Source organism: Aythya ferina (assembly GCF_964211825.1).
Source record: "Aythya ferina genome assembly, chromosome: 2".
Lineage (NCBI taxonomy): Eukaryota > Metazoa > Chordata > Aves > Anseriformes > Anatidae > Aythya > Aythya ferina.
In genome coordinates, this window is record NC_140297.1 from 153,542 (window position 1) to 168,965 (window position 15,424).

The 15,424-nt window shown below is 48.3% G+C and overlaps 4 long non-coding RNA genes across 5 annotated transcripts; all 4 read right to left on the reverse strand.

Moving 5' to 3' along the window:
- LOC311432642 lies at positions 1-1,605 on the reverse strand. Its single transcript, XR_014690202.1, has 2 exons — positions 1,522-1,605; positions 1-1,098 (listed from the first exon to the last, which is right to left on the reverse strand). It is a non-coding gene; the product is annotated as an uncharacterized lncRNA (long non-coding RNA).
- Positions 1,606-2,311: 706 nt separating this feature from the next.
- On the reverse strand, positions 2,312-4,524 carry LOC311432641. 2 transcript variants are annotated; one of them, XR_014690200.1, is made up of 3 exons: positions 4,451-4,524; positions 3,875-4,020; positions 2,312-2,806 (listed from the first exon to the last, which is right to left on the reverse strand). It is a non-coding gene; the product is annotated as an uncharacterized lncRNA (long non-coding RNA). The 2 variants fall into 2 exon arrangements; XR_014690201.1 differs by lacking the exon at positions 2,312-2,806 and adding an exon at positions 3,633-3,744.
- A 4,124-nt stretch (positions 4,525-8,648) lies between these two features.
- LOC311432644 lies at positions 8,649-10,975 on the reverse strand. The gene is made up of 5 exons (XR_014690204.1): positions 10,378-10,975; positions 10,207-10,256; positions 9,728-9,821; positions 8,957-9,618; positions 8,649-8,769 (listed from the first exon to the last, which is right to left on the reverse strand). It is a non-coding gene; the product is annotated as an uncharacterized lncRNA (long non-coding RNA).
- Positions 10,976-11,081: 106 nt separating this feature from the next.
- On the reverse strand, positions 11,082-13,150 carry LOC311432643. Its single transcript, XR_014690203.1, has 3 exons — positions 12,684-13,150; positions 12,360-12,413; positions 11,082-12,259 (listed from the first exon to the last, which is right to left on the reverse strand). It is a non-coding gene; the product is annotated as an uncharacterized lncRNA (long non-coding RNA).
- Positions 13,151-15,424: the final 2,274 nt, after the last annotated feature.

Genomic DNA, 15,424 nt, shown 5'->3' on the forward strand with positions numbered 1-15,424 from the left:
TTAACGAGAATTAATAAAACGTTTTTTTTTTTTTTTATATATATATATATACACACACACACACACACACACACACCTATGTTCAAAAAAATGCATACAGTTAAAATATCAAATTAGTGATCCGGTAACAACACTGTTCAAAACCAATCTCTTTTGTATGAACATTAAAATAAATGCACACTTTTAAAAGCATTTCTTTTTAGTGCTTCCAAAGCACAGCGTGTGCCAAGGCAAGGCCACCTGAAGAATCCCCGTCCTCCTCACGGGATGAAAGAGAACTGAAGTCAGGGACCTGGGAAGCCTCAGGTGCGCTTTCATAATGTCTGCAGATAAAAACAGAAGAGAGTCTGAGGTAGATTGTTTAGTAACCACCAAGTGGTAACAGTCACAGGGCTGTCTTTAGCTTTCATTAACACAACAGCAGTTTCTTTACTCTCGATCTATGCTGAATCTCAAGTTTAAAGGCATGGCTAGCAGTTCTCGGGAACAAGGCCCTCGTCTCTGTGCTGGCAACATGCAGTATTACCAGTGCAGGTGTTTCTGGGAGTTTTGGTTGGTTGGTTGGTTTTTTATTGGGGGGGGGGGGGGGGGGGGGGGGGGGGGGGGGAACGACGACACAACAGATGGGATCTCTCCACAATGCAGACACTGTGTGCATTTGACAGTGCCCCATTTTAGTGCGATCCACTGCCTATTGCACGTAAAACGGCTAATGACAGTATTCAAGTGAGTAAATTCTCACCACCTGCAGGAGGGGCAGCAATGGTTATTTTTTTCAGCCTGTTGAGCAAAGAGCACCCTCCACAGGAAAAAAGCCACACCTTTCGTAGCACGTCCTTAAGGTTACAGCCCAGCTTCTGCCGATAGAGGTTCGTAAAGTTAAAGCTCTGCTGCTTCTTCTCGGACTCTGACAGTAAGATCACTTGACCGCCAGGATGGCGAGGGCAACAGCTACGTCCTCTTCCACTCTTCTGCGGCACAGCAAACTCATTCCCGGTCCGTATTCCTCTGGCTGGTACACTATTATCTACCGTTCACCTGATTAACTCTGTTGGGTAGGCTGTTGAACTCTAGCTCCTCTAGCGTTCTCTCTAAGTGCTGTATTAAGACACGATTTTTAAACCTAGGGAAGTAATTTCATTTCTTCTTCCAAAAACAGCAGTTAAATAACTCAGTATTATTTGGCCACGACAAACAGTATTAGCGGAGGCTCTCTGTTTCCAGCATGGAAGAGCTTCCCTCATTTCTGACATCAGAATGGCAAATTTAATTTGATACAGCCATCTTTCCCCAACCCACGCAAATTCTGGGTCTTTCTTCCATAACCACCCGTATCTTTCTATTTCACACTTCAGCTCTAGGTAACGACCATTTACTTCAGAAAATACAACGGCAGTTTGACCGCTGAAACTGTAATAATTTAAGTATGTCAAAACAAAACACTTGTTTTGGAAAAGACTGAGATTTGCTATCATGAACAACGTTAGCGTTTAACTCCGAATCATTCGTATCTATACAAACCTTGCTCCTTCCCTTATAGCAAATTCAATGAAATACTTCTGAGTTTCCATCCGTCCTTGTACGTACCTCCTCAAGAAGAGAGATTTTTTTCACGATCTTAAACAAGAGATCCAAACAGATATTAGAAACAGATCTTGTAAATGCATTTTCAGTAAATCTCAACAGCCAAAGGAAAAACAACAAAGCCTAGAGTTTCCCATTTCTGCATACAGTAATGCACGTAAGAAAAAAAAGCCAGCATACCAATAATTTGAAGTGATATCGATTAGCTGATATTCAAATGTAACGCTGAATTTTCTTCTCTTAAAAGAGCAGTATCTAGAAACACCTGCCCTTGGAAAATGCAGACTAGGTTTAATCAGCAGAGAAGCCTTGTATCTCCACGAACACGCTGCCATGATCAGCAGTTAATAGAAACAAAGGGATACCGAGCCATGTTTCAACCTAGAGCTGTCATTTTTGAAAGCAGAGGTTTAAGATAACTACTCTTTACAAGATGACCGATCTATGTGGAGCATGAGCACGATTGTCTCGTATAAAGTTTAACAAAAAAAAAAAAAAAAGTAGCGCAAAAGAATGAACCGGACACCTTAGATGTGAAACAACAGTATTTTTTCATTGGTTTCTGTGTTTTCTTCTCTGAAGCAACTATGAAAACACGAATGGTGCTGTGACTAAGCCTGCTTAAGAGTACTGCAGTAAGGACGGTGAGGATATAAAGTTGGACTGTGAATACATGTACTTACTTTCTTGTTCTTCCACTACTTGTACACGAGTAATCAAAAATCATTCCAAATCTGAGGTTTTATTTTCAAAATAGATCCTCATTTCAAGAAAAAGTCTTCTGTACCCCTAGCCTATTTTTAATACACTAATAAAGAACTTACTTCTTCCACGTTTGCAAACCTCTTTCACCACTCTGATTTTAATACCAGCATCGCTTCCCTCCAACATTGTAGGTGTTATTTTAAATCAATTTGGCACAGATTCAGAAGTAGACTCCATCACTCGTTTTTGGTCATCTCCAGCCACGCTGTAATTTAGAGGCCCTCGAACAAGTGCATTGGTACCAGGTTTACGATCCAAGCCATCTTTGCATCATTTAAGCAATTGAACTCATCATGTAGAGAGTCTAAGTCACCAGGTGACATTTCATCCTCTCCCTTAACAGCTGGAACCGAAGAAGCCATTTGCACAGACAAGCCATCAATTTGCTCTTCCAGCAACTGACAGTTTTCTGCTTTCTTCTCTCCATTACCATCTTGGACAGTACTGATACCAGTGTCTGAAAATTAAGAAGGAGCTTAGTAGTGCATATAACTGCAGGATCAAAAAACACAGAAGGACATTATTCTGCATCCCTTCTTGTTGAAAGTACTGTGGAGAGAGTTACTCAGCACTGTCAGATCACTTCAGTAGTTTTATTCACCCTTTGACGCAACCACAGGAATACCTCCTTTTGGGCTGCTACCGTCTCATATGACTGTCGTGAAGTTATTTGCTGTATTCCCATTTCAGTGACTAAAGCAAACTAAAGTTTACCCTCCTTCCCCCAGTTCCAGCAAATTTTTCTTTCGACTCTGCTGCAACAGGTGGGTAAATTACTATTTGTGAGAAATTTAAATTTTTTTTTTTTTTTTTTACACACTTTCCTTCCCCACTTCTCCCTTCCCCACTATAGAATACACAAATGAGAATTAAAAGCTGAAATGAAATCCTTGCTACCGCCAAACCATCGTGGTGAAAGGTTTCAGCACTTTTTAGAAACAGTTCCAAATTATTGCTCATTCAGGACTTCGTTACCTATAGCAACAGCCTGTTTGTCTAAGCCGACCAAAGAAATTCAGTCCCAATTAACTCTAAAACTTACGTGTCCTTTTGAATTAACACGGAAAGCACGGAGACCTTTTTTTTTTTTTTCCTGCACACTATGTCCATTTATGACCACACAAGTTCCTGTACTACAACAACTCCAACACACCTTTATTTGTTGGCATGCCTTTGAGGTTCAGATATGGTGACGGAGATCCAGCAGCACAGGGTGGCCCTTTCCCACCAACATGGTTTGTCACAACAGTGACTGTGGCCGTCGCAATAGCGGCGACGTGCTACGCCTTCTCTCTTTAGTGATGCTGGAGTATTGGGCTCTCCAGGACGCTTGATCTTATTCTGAGGCCCAGCAACAAATTTATCTGCTTCATCTATCATCGTACCCTGAAAAGACTTTTTTTTTTTTTTTTAATATAAGTAAAAAACAATTGCTTCGTCAATTCACTACCAGAGTATTTGCCTCCGTGTTACAATTCAGTTACTTTTCAAATAATGATACAGCAGATAGCAAGACTTCTCCTACCTTCTCATCCTGTTTGAACAGACTGCCAAGTGTATGAAGAAGCCTTTTTGGTTGATCTGGATCAATCTCCCGAAGGGGTGAAGGCATCATTTTCAACTACTCCTGATGATTTCCCCTTTGAGCAACAGGAACGCCGTGAAGGCAGTCTGCAGCAGAACAAGGTATCTAAATTTAGTCTACCTTAAGACTAAGGAAATACAAGCCTCGCATGCTTCCATTTCCAGTGTTAGCATTTAAGATCTAGAAATCACTATTTCCTCCCTCTACAAAACAAAGGAAAAGCAAAAGGCAAATAAAGCCCCTCTTTCCTTTCACCATCACTATAAGAACATCTACTGCATCCTGTTGCACAGGAAAGCTCACCCATGAAACTGAATTTTCAAATTCCAAGCACGCACAACATGTTTTGTGACAGAAGGCAGAAATTTCATTCTTTTCCTTCGGAATCTAGGGAAGGACGACTGACCCAAGAAACGATGCAAAGTCTACTTCCTCTCCCACACCGAGGACAGAAACACTACTTAGGTGAATTAAATAGCTGTACCAGAATATTAATAAATAATTGTGTCCATTTACCTTCATCCTGCCCCACGATATCCCTGTGTGTTTTCAGAAGATTGGTTCTCATTCCGGTTAGCTGATCTAGAAGATTGTGACAAGACATATCATATGCATTTCTGAATGCCCGTGGCTTCAAATCCTAGTTTTATAATAAAACAAGTAACTTTCAGTTAACCCGCGAGTTCTCACGCACAAAGAAATTGCTCTGTGGGCTGTACTACCGTTAACTACTAAAAAAAAAAACAAAACAAAAAAAAATTCCAAAACAACTTCAGACATTCTGAACGTATTCTGAAACAACTTTCTTTCCATCTCTCCGGAAAGAGCTTTCCTCCTATCTGTGACAAAGGAAAAAAAAAAAAAAAAAAAGTTGTGATCGCGGGAGTCGTTACACAAAGCCACACTCTGTGAATTCACTACTACAGTTAAGATCATTTTTAGTCAAAAATACCTCGGCAGCAATGCTATCACTGCAAACATAGCGTTGCCAAAAAAAAAAAAAAAAAAAAGAAATTCAACTCAAGATATAGGAGAGGGCGAGCTAAAAGCACAAATAACATGACCGATGGAGGCTGCAACAACCACCTGGTAGATGGTTGTCCACAGCCCTCGGATTGCATGGTCGTCTTTCCTGACAAACGAATACTGGAAGAACAGAAAAGATACACCGTGTGTCCGCAAAAGCCTTCGGGGAGACTACTGAAAGGAAAACCAAACCAAAAAACTAGGAACAGCAAGTGGCGTATACGTCAGTTTTGTTAACAGAGCACCACTAATGTACCAGGAATTTCCACATTCTTCGCCCCTCCTCTACCTTGAAAATGTCACCCAATTCTGTCAGTGTCTTCACCATCAGCATTTATTTATTTATTTCGTTTTTCACGTGGACATCCGAGGAAAACATTGAGTACCCTGTCATCGAGGAAGAAGAGAGGGGGGGGGAAAAAAAAAAAAAAAAAAAAAAGAGAGATGAGGGGGGAAGAAGCACTGCCATTCCTTTCCTCGGTAATGCGAGCAAAAAGCTCAGGCGCTCAGCAACAATGTGCTTTGAAAGATAAAACACAGAAGAAACTGCACGTTATTTAGTCTCAGCTACAGAGTCACGTGTATTTGTACCTGCTCATTTATTCATCTGCCAGTGTATTTTAGTACAAACGCTACAGAACATAGAAACCGCAAGGTTACTACTACCTTTTGTGACCGACGCGATCTTTGGCAGGAACAGCTATCGAAAAAGAACCAACAAAATCCCCTTCGTCGACAGCCATCCGAACCTTTATCGTCTAACAGCAGTCCTACAAACATCCCCTGGGATGCTCAACTCCTGAAACTTTCTGTTCAACTTGAGGCAGAACAAGCCCTTACCCTGGGCACCTTCACCCAGCTCTCCACTGCTAGCAGAGTAGCACCCTGATACTGTCCAGGACGCGCTGCAGCAGCCTACTCGCTTACGCGTATTTACTGCAGCCTGGTTCGAGACGCGCACAGAGGGACCCACGAAAAATCCACCCTTTCCTTCAGAGAAGTAAATACATACATACATACGGACGACACGGTAAGGAAGAAAAGCTGAACACACAGCATGCGGTCCTTTACCGTGGGGCAGATCCAGCATCAGCACAAGGAGCTTTGGGGCACGTGAGCGATCATCTACACCGGCCATCGCGACAAGCCAAACTCACGCACACGAGCCTCGACCTAAAAACACAGAACACATTAAGTTCCTTTATAGCTTATGGAAGTAACAACCAGCATCTTAGATGCAGTTGGATAGTTGGATTGCATCAGCTTAGGGACTGCCTCCTTCAAAACGCACAGGGGGGTGGGGAAACCAGTCTTGGAAACCTGTTGCCTAACAGGAAGGAGACTGTTGTCTTCTCCTCCATAGGTGACGTTCTTCCAAGCATCGTCCTGCTCCTGGATTTTACCAGCCGCGACGGGATGGTCCTACCGGCGTGAGTCGGGAACGCTTCCCACGGGGTTTCTGTGACACTGAAGTAAGTTTTCCGCAGGTACAAGTAACGCAGCACGAGACGGCAAGGAAGCTAAGGCACCGTCTGCAGCACAGCACGTGTGCGATATTGGGCCTGAGGGGACCAGTCAAAGCCTGCAGTAATCGCTGAACAGGTGGGCAAGCAGGGAGCCCTACGGGAAACAAAGCTCACGTTCTGCAAAGCTCTTTTCCCGTCAAGAAGACGGCCTTTTCTATTCAGCGCATTTACTGAACTTTAGGCTACTTCCCATTCGCTTTGGCAAGTTAGCCTTTGCGTAAGCCAAGAGGTTTTAAACTGCCAAGCACCACTGATGGTTCTTGTTCTCCAACAACAGGGAATTTCAATCAGGGCACTCGTTAACAGGAAAGCCTGGCTCTGTTTCACACAAATCACGTACCTAAACCACGGAGACAGGAGTCTGCAGGAAGAACTCTTTAAAAGGTGAACTTAAAGAGAAGGATACTACTCATTTTTCCACAACTTCTGCAAGGACTGCGGCAAAAAAAGGCTGAACCAGGGACGTCTCTATCATCATCCCCTCTAGAATTCAGCAACTCCATACAGTTATGGGGCAAATACCACAGCTGCAGCGCAAGACAAACAAAGACCTCGAAGGTCACGTTTCTGCCTGCGTACCGAGTTCCGCTGGGAAGACCCCCCACCTCTGGAAAGACCCCCAGCCGCTCAACTCCCAAGCAACGTTGCCACGGCCAGTGCTTACGCAGAGTTTTGCTCTCTCTCGCTGCTCAGTACAGGCCCAAGGCCTCCTTTATTGCACACAGTTCAAGCAAAACTCTTGGGACATAACCAAGAGACAGACAGACAGACAGACAGAAATTGCCTCTCACGTCTGTCCTCACTGACCGCAACCAGCGTCCTGGAAAGCCCCGCAAGCACCGGTCTATTCCTAGGACAACTCCGAAAGCTGAGGCGGGACAAAGTTTAGCCTCTCGTACCAAAGACTGAGCAACAGACAGAGCCTGACAGGCCAGTTCATTCTAGGTCTAAGAGGCTACTACGACTCGGCAGGCACTACGTGCCTTCCTTCCCTTTGCGCTTCCCAGCGCCGAGCAGCTCGCGCTTCCGCAAATTCAATGAAGCCTTTGAGCCGGGGCTGCAGGAAGCTTACGAGCACGCCTTGATTCCACCCCGAGGTCGCTGCGACTTACCTGGGCAGTCGGGACGGACGGGCTGCTCTCTCTCCTGAGAACCCTGCGACCGCAGCACGCCAGCTGCGGCTTTCCTCGCTTTACCCGGTGCGCCACCTTCGCTCGGCAACAAACCCCGCAGGGGTCCTAGCGGCGGGGAGCTGCTTCTGCCCCGGTGAACCGCAGCACAAGGAGAGAGCCGGCTGTCAGGACGCAGGGAGAGGAAAGCCTCCGAGGCGCGGCGCGGCGCAGCCCAACGATCAAGCGCAGCGAGGACCCGCGCCCGGCCTCAACACCCCCCGCCCCTCCCGGCCCGACGCTCCGAGGAGGCACCCCCGGAGGCTCTCGCTCGCCTCACCGCCGGCAACCGCGCTCGCCGCCAGCGGCAACCTGCGCCTCCCGGCGCGCACGGCCCGGCCCCGGCCCGGCCGCGCAGCCCGGAGCCCACGTGGCCGCCCGGCAGCGCAGAACTACAGCTCCCAGCATGCCTCGGGACGGAGCACTCCAGCCAATCCAGAGGGGCGTCGGCCACGCGCACGCAACGGCACCTCCTCCTGCTGCCCTCTCTGCCCCCCCCCGCCGCCGCAGCCGCCCCCCTCTCCCCTGTCCCCTCTCCCCCAGCCCCCCGAAGCCGCCCCAGCTCCTCTCGTGCTCCGAGCATCTCCAGCATTTCAGGAACTGGAACCCTGGAACCGCTGACGTCTGGCACGTGTCAGAAACGTGGCAGGAGACGTACTCTGCTGTCGCAAGGCACTTGCAAAGCCGGCCCGACAGCTGAAGCAGACTCACACAGTCCACCGAGCAACTCGGGGCCCCCACTGCTGTCCACTCACCCTCATGCTTCGTTCAAGCTTCCGTGCCTACGCCCTGAGCTACAAGAAACAAAGAGAGAAGGTCACATCCACAATGGATACGCAAACAGTGCGGCACATGCAGAGGACTCAAACACAGAGACCAGAGCCAGACAAATAAAACAAACAAACAAACAAACAAACTGAAGTCCACAAATGCCACAAGGCCATGAATGCATAGCAGCCCCGGCAGGGGTAATGGCAGACATACCCTTTGCAGATGAAAAAGGTGACCCCGCTCAGTCTCTTGGTAATACTGCACCAACACGGTCAAGCCTCTTGTAGCATGTCATCAAGCTGGTTTTAGTCCTCTGGAGAGTTACACAAGTGGGTTGATTCATCTAGAGATTAAAATACAGATCAAACACAGGAGCGTATCCCACCATCCCAAAAAAAAAGTGAGCCAGCAACCTCTGCTACATATCCCTCTATGAAGTGAATTCCAAGCCCTTAGAATTCCAGAAATCCATAGACTCCAGCCTGCCTAGAGAACCCGGCAACTGACTGAAGGAAAAACAAAGCACTTACCCCCAAAGAGCAGCCCAGGCAGAAGGAGCTCTCTGACGGCATACTTGGGGCTCATATACCTTTTGGTCCCACCCAGCACCCAAACCCAATCACCTGGGAAAGGGGAGGGGCAAAGCACATGAAAGTAGAAAGAGGAGGAGCAGCAGCTGTGGTTTATTTACTTATTTATAAGGCTTAGCTCAACAGCATGCAGAGGGCAGACAGGAGAACTGGGGTGTTTCTAGAAGCAACAATCCCCATGCTTTCGCTGCAGCTTTGAATATTGAAAGGACAACACAACCAAGCAAGTAACTGAAGCTTTTTCAGCTCGAATTAGCTCAAACTTTTATTTACGCAGAAAGAAAAATCTAGGAGCAGAACAGATTATACGCCAACAAAATCAATTCCGTTCCACTCGCAGCAAAAATCACTTCCTTCAGCAGGCTATCTGAGAACCAAAAGGCTATGCTGATGGGTCAAAACACACTACAGGACACTGGGGCCGGGCCCTCCGCTGCACCCACTTAAAACCCATCCCTACACTCACCAAGGTGCAACCCCAACCCGAACACAGACGCAGCATTTCAGCCTCAACACAGTTTCCAGAACTGCTGGAAAGCAAGCTTCATCCTCAGCGAGGCGTGCTCAGGCTGCACAGGAGGGGGCTTCGGGCACCTCTTTGCCTACCGAAGAAGACCGCCATCAGCACCTGCTTTGTTCCGATCCTAAAGGCTAACATCACAGCCCACGTCGCCTGGGACACCTGATAAACAGAAGAGAAAGCAGCCATACCGTTTTCAAGCCGTCCCTGCACGTGTCGCTCCTCGATGATCTGCAACCTCCTCTCAAATCCTCAACCGCTTCTGTGGAGAGCCTGCCATGGCACCTGCAAAGCAAGACCCTTCGCAGTCACCTCGTGCTACTTGGCAGTTCTGCTCCAATCCAGCTCACAAACAGCCCGCCCTTCCCGTGCTGCTCTTCAGAGTGCAGCTTGGCCCCTCTGAGCCTGTGCGACACACCTGTGAAACAAAAAGAAAAGCATAGGCTGAAGCAGCATCCAAAGCCACAGCACAGCTGGGACAGTTACTCTCATCTGCTCCCTAACCTCTGCTCCCTCACCTGCCCTCGAGGCAGATGCTTCCATCTGCTCTCTTAGGCCAGCTACAACACCCCTGAAATATCAACAGGATTTTTACTGTACTTTGTGCAGTTAAGTAACTGCAGTGACAACTGCACCCCTAAAGTACCTGCTACATCTGTTCATCGCTCACCTTGCCAAAAGCAGCTCCGGTCAAGTCCCGCGTTGTACACTGTGTTTCAGCTTTAACAAATGAAAACGGTCACAAGATAATCATTCAGCTGCCAGCATTAGCACCCATCCCTCAACAACACAAAGGGACCCCGCTTACAATATTATCATTTCAAAACAGCAGCCCCCATACCTCAGCACACCTCAGAAGTAGACCAAGCCAGTCACCGAGCTGCCTACGGAGCGCTGAACAGTTCCGGAAGGAGCTCTTTCCTGTGACAGGTTCCTCCAAAGGTTTACGCTCTACTGGGGACAGGAGAGAAATAAAAATAAAAGTTTCAAAAACCCCTTATCTGTAAGCTTTCAAGATTCCACAGACCTCCTCCTCAAGCACACCGTTCAAGCACTATGCGAGCAGCTGCTCACAAGCAGCTCAACTCTTCCCCCCCACACGCACATCTGACAAACACCACAGAGATGACTGTGCCTGCTGCCCTTCAGTACGTGCCCAGAGGCAGACCAGATGTCTTCGCCAACACAGTCCGGACAATGTATTAGCACACCCATGCACTGCCACGTTAGCTGTCATCACTAACTGCCAGGCAGGACAGCTCCAGACCAAACACATACACACACAGCCACGCCACAAACACTACAAACAAAACACACAACACAAGGCGCAAGAAAAAGTGACCCCCGGAGGGAAGCCCTATGGCAACAGCAAGTCACAACAGGTGCTCTGCACCAGACCCAAGGAGAGACTCAAATGTCACGACACGCGACTGGAAGACACTGCCAGAACTGTGGTGATGGAGGCCTAAAAAGCCTTCCTTCAAGACAAGAGACCAGAAGGATGGGGACTGAAAAACCCATATGATTCAAAGATCGAAGCCGAAATTCCTTTAAGCGGTATATTCTTTATTGCAGCGCTGGATGCACGGGGGGATCTCTCCACCTATCGTGCATACCCAAAGCAGAAAGCAGTCTTGAATTTATACAATCAATCTATCAATATTCTACCGGCGCCTATACATATTCATTGCCTACCCCCGCCTTCCCTCGCTTCTCATGCTAATTAGCCTTTTGGCACCTTGCGCCTGAGTAGAGCCTCCCAAGAACTGTGGGCAGGGGCCTTTGGGACGTGGGCAGGGGTCTTTGGGAGGAAGACCCCGAGTCTTCCTCACATTGTACTTTTCACCTTTGGTCAGGAATCCGCTGAGTTGGCATGTTTCTTAATCGCAAGAGCTGGCTGTTGCTAATTCTTCCCTTTGTTGTGTCTTTATAATGAATTCCAACGTCCAGTTTTGAGATTTATAGTCCTTACATTTGTTTCTCTGTCCGTCTGCCGCTTCCTTATCGTGAGTTCCGGTGTCTTGTTTCGAGATATACAGTCCTTGTCTGGGGACTGTCCTTGCCTCCCCAATACCTCCTTAATCACATAAGACGACGCTTAGGAAATCAATTCCCAAGCAAGAGCTCCTGATGCGGCCCAGATGACTTCCACAAGAGCGAGGATGGAAACAGATGCGATCTCAAACCGAATATGATGCACGAGACCTGAAACAGAACTGCACTTCAAGCAGCGACTGCAAGACAAGAAGTGCTCGGATCAGAGCCACGATGACAAAACAAGCACTGAGGCCCTTCAGCACCGCTACCAAGTCGCCTGTCTGGTCTGTCCAGTGTAAAAAGCTAGAAGGATATCAAGACCCGAGAAGCACAGAACAGACATTGCAGAAGCAACACTACAGGACAGACGAACAGAAGGAAACTGTCCTGCCTGGCGCACGCACTCACGCTACAAAATAATCCCGCTGCTTCTATTAGCCTGGTGACCCAGCCACAAGCAGCCTGAACGTGACCCAGCCTGAACCACCCTCGCAGCGGCACCAAGTATTTTCAGCCAGCTGGCTCCACGCTGCTCTGGCTCCCAGCTCCCATTAGCCACCCCAGATATGCAAATACCAGGTGCCCCCCAACTTAGCTCTCAGGTTGCTGCATGGTAAATTCCCTCCGCCTCAAGAAATACACAGGCACTGGTCGTCATCTTAGTCAATTGCCAGGCTCATCATCAGCTGCAAAAACAGAGTACCAGCATTCACTAGCATGCCGGTCATGATGCCCACCTTCTCCACAACACTGACTACTGCTGATGCAACATACAACTATGCTCACCTGTTCCTCTCCAAATCCAAGCTCCAACAGTGCAACCAGTATCATCCACACCACCTGGGAAAACAAAGGGATTAAATGATCGTTGCGTTCACAACACATCACCCAATGGTGTGTTTTTTTTGTTGTTGTTGTTTTTGTTATTGTTGGTTTTTGTGTGTGTGTTTCCTGTATTTATTTATTTTTTAGTCTGCTTTAGCTCAACGGCATGCAGAGTGCAGACAAGAAAACTGGGGTGTTTCTAGAAGCAACAATCCCCACGCTTTTGCTGTAGCTTTGAATATTAAAAGGACAATACGACCCAGCAAGTAACTGGAACTTTCTTACCTGGAATTAGCTCAAACTTTTCTTCACATTGAAAGAAAAATCTAGGAGCAGAACAGATTATACACCAACAAAATTGAGTCCATTTCATCCCCAGAAAAAAAATCACATGCTCTCATCCCCTCCTGTACCTCAGCCGCTTGCCTACCCCACGTGGCACACGCTTCCATCTGTTCTCTTTACCCACTTATAGCACCTCTAAAAGGCAAACTGGAATTTTACTCTATTGGCTGTAGGAAAATAACTGCAGTGACAACCGCGCCCCAAACTGAGCCAGCAGCCCCTACTAAACATCCCTCTACTAAGTGAATTCCAAGCACTTAAAATCCAGAAATCCATAGACTCCAGCCTGCCTAAACAACCCTGCAACGGACAGAAGGAAAAACAAAGCACTGTCCCCAAAGAGCAGCCCAGGCAGAAGGAGCTCTCTGATGGCATGCCTGGGGCTCATATAGCATTTAGCCCCGCCCAGCACCCAAACCCAATCACCTGGGAAAGGGGAGGGGCAAAGCACATGAAAGTAGGAAGAGAGCAAAAGGAGCAGCTGTGTTTTGTTTTGTTTTCCTTTCCTTTCCTTTCCTTTGTTTTTTAAAATCTGTTTTATCTCAAAAACATTCAGAGAGCAGACAAGAGACCTGTGGTGTTTCTAGAAGCAAAAATCCCCTTTTGCTTTTGCTGCAGCTTTTAATGTTGAACTGATAACGGCACCAAGCAAGTAACTGAAACTTCTTCAACTGGAATTAGTTTAAACACGCTCACCGTCATCTGCAAACACAGAGAACCAGCATTCACTAGCCCTAACCCTAACCCCAACCCTCACCCTAAACTCTAACCCTAGCCCCAGCCCTAGTCCCTAAGCCCAACCCTGGTTCCCGAGAACTTCATTTCCAGGCATGCTCTGGGCGCTCAACATGGCCTCCCGGAGGTCCGGAGGCCCAGAACTACATTGCCCGGCATGCTCCGGGCACCCAACATGGCCTCCCGGAAGTTCGGAGTCCCAGAACTACATCTCCCGGCATGCTCCGGGCAGTCAACACGGCCTACCGGAAGCCTGGTGCCGGAAAACTACACCTACCAGAATTCCCTGGACAGCCAGCACGGCCAATCAGAGGCCGAGTTTTCGAGAACTACATTTAACAGCACTCACTGTAACCCTAGCCCTTCCCGCCCTTACACAAAAAAGCCTCAAGCCCTATCCCTAAACATCCTCGAAACCCCTACGGACCTAACCCAAACTATTTACCACACTAAACCCCTGAAGTCCTATGCCTAAAACCCCTAACCCAATAAATTAAGACGCTCAAATCCCAAACCCGCAAAATTGAGATGCTCAAATCCCAAACCCCCTTCCAAAAAAGAAAAAGAAAAATCAAGAAGAAAAAAAAATCAAACAAAACAAAAACAACAAAAGGGGTAGATCTGGTGGCATCTGCCCTGTAACCCTGCAAAAATCACGAGGGACCTAGAACAACAAAGCAAACGCACAAAATAACATTGACATCCTATCCATAAATGTGCTATAACAATTAATCACCTCCAAAGAGCTTCAAGCAATAAATGCACATACTACTAGATCGGTTTCCTCTAAAAGATCGTACCAGACCCTGACCCACCAAAAGAACCCTGCATGTAGCTAACAGAAGCATCAACAAAGCACTGACCCCAAAGAGCAGCCCGGGCAGAAGGAGCTCTCTGATGCCGTGCCTGGGGCTCCTATACCATTTGGCCCCGCCCAGCACCCAAACCCAATCACCTGGGAAAGAGGAGGGGGCAAACCACAAGAAAGAGAGCAGGAGCAGCAGCAGCTGTGTTCTTTTATTTATTTATTTATTTGTTTTTTTTTGTGCCTATCCCTAGTTTACAGCATGCAGAGTGCAGACAAAAGAACTGGGGTGTTTCTAGAAGCAAAATTTACCGTATTTATGCCTCAGCTTTGAACATAGAAAGGACAATACAACCAAGAAAGTAAATGAAATATTTTCCACGGGAATTAGCTCAAACGTTAGTGTTAGGTCAGAGGTTGGACTCAATGATCTTGAGGTCTCTTCCAACCTAGAAGATCTGTGATTCTGTGTGATTTACATATGAAGAAAAATCTAGGAGCGTAGGAAATTACACAGCAAAAAAAACAACGACGTAATAAGCAACGCGCATGCACGGCCCCACGGCCGCCTGCAGTACTCGTTTTCCACCAGCAGGAGGCGGCAGAGGGCGCCCCCGGGCCCCACCGCGCATGCGCCCCCCTCGGCCGCCTGCAGTACTCGTTTTCCACCAGCAGGAGGCGGCAGAGGGCGCCCCCGGGCCTCACCGCGCATGCGCCCCCCTCGGCCGCCTGCAGTACTAGTTCTCCACCAGCAGGTGGCGGCAGAGGGCGCCCGCGGGCGTCACCGCGCATGCGCGCCCCCCGGACGCCTGCAATACCCGATTAAAACCAGCAGGTGGCGGCAGAGGGCGCCCCCGGGGCCCCACCGCGCATGCGCGCCCCCCGGCCGCCTGCAGTACCCGATTAAAACCAGCAGGTGGCGGCAGAGGGCGCCCGCGGGCGTCACCGCGCATGCGCGCCCCTCGGCCGCCTGCAGTACCCGATTAAAACCAGCAGGTGGCGGCAGAGGGCGTCCGCGGGCGTCACCGCGCATGCGCGCCCCCCGGCCGCCTGCAGTACCCGATTAAAACCAGCAGGTGGCGGCAGAGGGCGCCCGCGGGCGTCACCGCGCATGCGCGCCCCCCGGCCGCCTGCAGTACTC